Genomic DNA, 6,602 nt, shown 5'->3' with positions numbered 1-6,602 from the left:
CAGCGTGTCCCTTTTTGCCCCAGTGTCGACACACCAGGTCCTGACACCAGCATTCCAATGCCTGGTGACCCGGCCCACCACAGCGGTAACATTCCTGACTCTGCACAGTTTTGTGGGTAGGTTCTTGTGACACCTTATGCACCCTAGGGGATGCACCGATGGATTGCGCCTTCTTTGTAGCCAGTTCCACAGAGACCACAAAATCAACAGCCTTCTGGAGGTAAGCTGAGCCTCGGTCGATTGGCGCTTCTGTGTAGATTCACTGTGCAGGCCACGCATTAAGCTGCCACGTGGGGCGTCATTTAACATCTCCTTAAATTACAGTAAATTCTGCAAGCCTTTTCAAAGTTGCTACCAATTCTACAGCTGTTTCATCTTCTTTTTGGTTTCTTTTTGTGGGACAGTTCACTGATTGAGCATTGGCCTCCTAAACCCAGGGTTGTGAGTTCAATCCTTGAGGGGGCTATTTAGGGATCTGTGGCAAAAATTGGGGATTGGTCCTGCTTTGAGCAGGGGGTTGGACTAGATGACCTCCTAAGGTCCCTTCCAACCCTGATATTCTATGATTCTATATCTTTCAGGAATTACCAGTGGTTTTGGAGAAAAATGGGACCCAAGGATTTCCACAATGTCAAGGTAAGATTTGGTCTCAGGCTTACCAGGGTATAGTAAGCTGCATAGCAGGGAGTAGGTCTTAGCCCCTACAACACTTAAGAATATTGGCACTTTCTTCTCTTCTGTAATGTCATTTGCAATAACAAAAAGCTCAAAATGCTCAGTATATATGTGCCATTGCACTATTGTCTCCTCAAAAGGTTCCTGCTGCCCCATAAGTGTAGCCATGGGTTTAGTTTCAGTTTGCACAGTCAGTGCAAACAAGCCAGTTCTCAACCCCTTCCAATAGCAAAAAGGTGGTGGTGGTTTTTTTTGTATTGTGACTTCTACTTCCTTCTCTTGCTGGTGCAACACACAGATTTCGGCACGTTTCCTTCCCGATCACCAAGTGGTTTAAGCATGCTTTCAGTGGGTGTTTGGCATGCCAAGGCGCAGGCTGGCCAGGTGTCTTTGTGGCTGTCTGCTGGCCAGGCATAGGCATGGTCCTCCCCTCCTCTTGCCCCGCCCTCAGGTTCTCTTGGCTTTTAGGCCTTCCCTTGCAGCTGTCAGCACCAGCCGCCTCTGCTCTAGGTGCCCAGAGGACGAATGGTGTGCTGGGCTCCAGCCTGGGACTCTTCCTCCCTCCTGCCTTTCCCTGACTATGAAGTCTGGCCCTGGTCTGGCCCCGGCACTTCTTTCTTTAAGCGCCATGTGGGCAAGAGGAAACATGTGGCAGCAAGCACAAGGGCCAAACTTGTGGACATCAGGTGAAGCAGCGAGAATCCCAACCATCAGATCAAACCACAGGAATCAGTAGCCAGGTTGGGAAGTTCTAGAGCCCCCCAACCCACTGCGGCCCTCCCATCCAAAGACCTGGCTCCAGTAGGCATAAGTCACTCAGCAGGGGAAAAGGACTCACTCTTGTGCAACCAGAGACAGGAGAGGTGAGCACTTTGAGCTCCAGGGCTTTACCACAAGCCAACACACGGTCCCACCAAGATTTGAACTCAGATTGCAGGAGTCAGAGTCCTGAGTGCTGACCGTTACATCATGGGACCAGTTTGCACTAGCTTTGCTGGACATCTGTGACCCTCATGGGGATGGCTTGTGTACGGGGACTGTTGGCCCCTTATGCTAAACTTAGTGGGGGGTGGTTTGGTTGGCTGGTTCCCAGTACCAATAGAAGGGCAAGGGTCAATGGGAAATGAGGACCCTGAGACTGACAGTCCCCAGGGACAATGGGGAGAGGCCAAAGCTCCAGGTCAGCCTGACTGACAGGGGAGGCAGTCTCATGAGGGAGTCACCAGCCCAGGGGGGGTCCCATCCTCCATGTGAGCTGGAACTACCTGGGCCAGCGTGGGGCCGAGCTAAGGAGAGAGCAGGAGCCCAAGAAGAGCCGGGGAGCGGAGCTGCACAGGTGTAGTTCCAGAAACTGCTACCTGTAGGAATTTGCTACCTATAGCAGTTAGTGATACCTGAGGTTGTTCTTATTTGCTGACTTGTCCTAATTTGCTAAAACTTGACAGTGGCGTGGGATAGAAGCATAAAGTCTTTGGCTTCCAAATGACCCTGTCTGGTGCACGTCTGTATCAATTACCTCTTCATACAGGACTGTAAAAAATAGAGTGAGGTCATTTAAACATCATTTAATTTGCAGCTTCATTTACTGTTCTAACAATGGAGCATCGTGACATTGCTACTTCTGCCCAAGTGACCTGTGGGTTGGATTTCTTTTAGTGGGACGCGGGACATGCGGAGGATAATTTTAACTCTTAATTTCCTTAGCGTTTTTCCTTCAATATACTTCTATGCTGGTGCGATCTCTGACCATTACAGTTCTATTTTATTTATTACACTAGCACAAGTAAGTACGTCACACAAGTGATATAGTAACCGTAGTGAGTCTATACTGACACAACTTGAGTTAACATAGGCTTGTAGTGTAGATATGGCCGTAGGTCTATGTAATGTTTGGGAGAGGCAACAGGAAAAGTATGAGGGTAGACCAAGATCCATTCAGGTGTTTAGGCTCCAGATTTTGTGAAAGTGGTCTTACTGCACTCTAAAGGCTCAGGAACAAAGAGGCCCATAAGAACAAAATATGTCTTTATTAATGTTTCTTGACTTCGGGGTGTAAAACTCATGTTTTTAGAATTCTTGTGGTTGTCAAGCCCTCTTGGGGTTGTAGATGTGTGTTCATTATGTTTTGAAGGCCAAAACTATAAATGGGTTCAACAAAGAATTAGATCAGTTCCTCAGGATAGGTTCATCAGGTATTAGCCAAGATAATCAGGGATAGAATCATAGAATCTTAGCAGGACTCTGCACATGTCCTTGCTGAATCTCAGATTTCTTTTGGCCCAATCCTCCAATTTGTCTAGGTCCCTCTGCATCCTATCCCTACCGTCCAGCGTATCTACCACTCCTTCCAGTTTAGTGTCATCTGCAAACTTGCTGAGGGTGCAATCCACGCCATCCTCCAGATCATTAATGACGATATTGAACAAAAGCGGCAACAGGAGCCACCCTTGGGGCACTCCTCTTGATACCGGCTGCCAACTAGACAGTGTAAGAAAAAGGAGGCCCAGTGCTAGCAGAAGAGGGTCTTGATTAATTGAGCTCTGTGTTATGGGTGCAGCACCTAGAGGCCCTGGCTCCCGGCTAGCGCTTTGCAAGCTCTGGAAGCGGTGCAGGGTGCTGGGCAGCGGCCCTGCCAAACCAGCTGCTGGTAGGTGTCAATGTGGCATCATAGGTCAATGCATTCAGCTGTTAATCGAAAGGAGAGTGGTTTATGCTCCCCCAGGGATGCTGCTGAAGGCATGCTCCTCGTGGGCTCCTCAAGGTCTGCTGGGAGCCATTAAGTCACCCTTTTGCTGCCTCGAAGTCGTCCCTCTTGGACACAGTGACTTCAGCTGGTGGCCTGAAGCTTGTGCTGGATGCAACACAAAAATCCATCTCCCAGCAGCCACACTGGGGGCTCGGGTTTAATCCTCAAGGCTGAGCGAAAACCTTCAGCCAGGCACGTTTTGCTCCCTTCCCGCTTCTGCCCAAGCGGCAAGGGAAAAATGGACAAGAGGTGCAGGCTCTAAGACTTCCTCCCTCTCACTTCCCTTTTGGCTGCCAAAGCTCTTGGCCTGCCTCATGCCTCATCAGGGAAGCACGGCCATGCTACCCAAGCCTGAGTCACATCCGCAGCCTGGCCCGCCCCGGCTGACTGAGCACAGAGCCGCGCGAGTCAATGGCAGGTTCGTCAGCTCTTTCCCCTTTCAGCCATACAGAGCTGCCTAGCAACACAAGAGCCTCCATCATGCGCTCCTGCAGCAGCTGCCTGCCGGTGTGGGTGGGAAAAGGGGATGAGGAAGCCTCAGGACAGGACACAGAAAGCATACAGGGGGTGGAAGATGGGAGGGATCAGCAAGGAAAGCTACCTTTTTGAGGTCAGAACATGTAGGGATAAAGTGAGAAAGGCTAAAAGTCAAGTAGTGACAGAGGATGTGGAAAAAGCTAATGTACTCAATGCTTTTTTTGCCTCTGTTTTCACTAACAAGGTCAGCTCCCAGACTGCTGCGCTGGGCATCGCAAAATGGGGAAGAGATGGCCAGCCCTCTGTGGAGATAGAGGTGGTTAGGGACTATTTAGAAAAGCTGGACGTGCACAAGTCCATGGGGCCGGACGAGTTGCATCCGAGAGTGCTGAAGGAATTGGCGTCTGTGATTGCAGAGCCATTGGCCATTATCTTTGAAAACTCGTGGCGAACGGGGGAAGTCCCGGATGACTGGAAAAAGGCTAATGTAGTGCCAATCTTTAAAAAAGGGAAGAAGGAGGATCCTGGGAACTACAGGCCAGTCAGCCTCATCTCAGTCCCTGGAAAAATCATGGAGCAGGTCCTCAAAGAATCAATCCTGAAGCACTTGCATGAGAGGAAAGTGATCAGGAACAGTCAGCATGGATTCACCAAGGGAAGGTCATGCCTGACTAATCTAATCGCCTTTTATGATGAGATTACTGGTTCTGTGGATGAAGGGAAAGCAGTGGATGTATTGTTTCTTGACTTTAGCAAAGCTTTTGACACGGTCTCCCACAGTATTCTTGTCAGCAAGTTAAGGAAGTATGGGCTGGATGAATGCACTATAAGGTGGGTAGAAAGCTGGCTAGATTGTCGAGCTCAACGGGTAGTGATCAATGGCTCCATGTCTAGTTGGCAGCCGGTATCAAGTGGAGTGCCCCAAGGGTCGGTCCTGGGGCCGGTTTTGTTCAATATCTTCATAAATGATCTGGAGGATGGTGTGGATTGCACTCTCAGCAAATTTGCGGATGATACTAAACTGGGAGGAGTGGTAGATACGCTGGAGGGGAGGGATAGGATACAGAAGGACCTAGACAAATTGGAGGATTCGGCCAAAAGAAATCTGATGAGGTTCAATAAGGATAAGTGCAGGGTCCTGCACTTAGGACGGAAGAACCCAATGCACAGCTACAGACTAGGGACCGAATGGCTAGGCAGCAGTTCTGCGGAAAAGGACCTAGGGGTGACAGTGGACGAGAAGCTGGATATGAGTCAGCAGTGTGCCCTTGTTGCCAAGAAGGCCAATGGCATTTTGGGATGTATAAGTAGGGGCATAGCGAGCAGATCGAGGGACGTGATCGTTCCCCTCTATTCGACATTGGTGAGGCCTCATCTGGAGTACTGTGTCCAGTTTTGGGCCCCACACTTCAAGAAGGATGTGGATAAATTGGAGAGAGTCCAGCGAAGGGCAACAAAAATGATTAGGGGTCTGGAACACATGAGTTATGAGGAGAGGCTGAGGGAGCTGGGATTGTTTAGCCTGCAGAAGAGAAGAATGAGGGGGGATTTGATAGCTGCTTTCAACTACCTGAAAGGGGGTTCCAAAGAGGATGGCTCTAGACTGTTCTCAATGGTAGCAGATGACAGAACGAGGAGTAATGGTCTCAAGTTGCAGTGGGGGAGGTTTAGATTGGATATTAGGAAAAACTTTTTCACTAAGAGGGTGGTGAAACACTGGAATGCGTTACCTAGGGAGGTGGTAGAATCTCCTTCCTTAGAGGTTTTTAAGGTCAGGCTTGACAAAGCCCTGGCTGGGATGATTTAACTGGGAATTGGTCCTGCTTCGAGCAGGGGGTTGGACTAGATGACCTTCTGGGGTCCCTTCCAACCCTGATATTCTATGATTCTATGATTCTATGATTCTAAGTAGAGTTGGATCTTGCAAAGGGAATTAAAACCAATAGCAAAAGGTTCTATAGCCATATAAATAAGAAGAAAACAAAGAAAGAAGACGTGGGACCGCTAAGCACTGAGGATGGAGTGGAGGTTAAGGATAATCTAGGCATGGCCCAATATCTAAACAAATACTTTGCCTCAGTCTTTAATGAGGCTAATGAGGATCTTAGGGATAATGGTAGCATGACAAATGGAAATGAGTATATGGAAGTAGATATTACCATATCTGAGGTAGAAGCAAAACTCGAACAGCTTAATGGGACTAAACTGGGGGGCCCAGATAATCTTCATCCAAGAATATTAAAGGAATCGGCACATGAAATTGCAAGCCCATTAGCAAGAATTTTTAATGAATCTGTAAATTCAGAGGTTGTATCATGTGATTGGAGAATTGCGAACATAGTTCCTGTTTTTAAGAAAGGAAAAAAATGTGATCCGGGTAACTAGAGGCCTGTTAGTTTGACATCTGTAGTATGCAAGGTCTTGGAAAAAATTTTGAAGGAGAAAGTAGTTAAGCACATTGAGGTCAATGGTAAATGGGACAAAATACAACACGGTTTTACAACAGGTAGATTGTGCCAAACCAACCTGATCTCCTTCTTTGAGAAAGTAACAGATTTTTTAGACAAAAGGAAACGCAGTGGATCTAATTTACCTAGATTTCAGAAGGCGTTTGATACCGTGCCACATGGGGAATTATTAGTTAAATTGGAAAAGATGGGGATCAATATGAAAATTGAAAGGTGGAGAAGGAACTGGTTAACAG

The sequence above is a fragment of the Caretta caretta genome, chromosome 12, assembly GCF_965140235.1.
Source record: "Caretta caretta isolate rCarCar2 chromosome 12, rCarCar1.hap1, whole genome shotgun sequence".
Lineage (NCBI taxonomy): Eukaryota > Metazoa > Chordata > Testudines > Cheloniidae > Caretta > Caretta caretta.
This window is presented reverse-complemented; position numbering follows the sequence as displayed.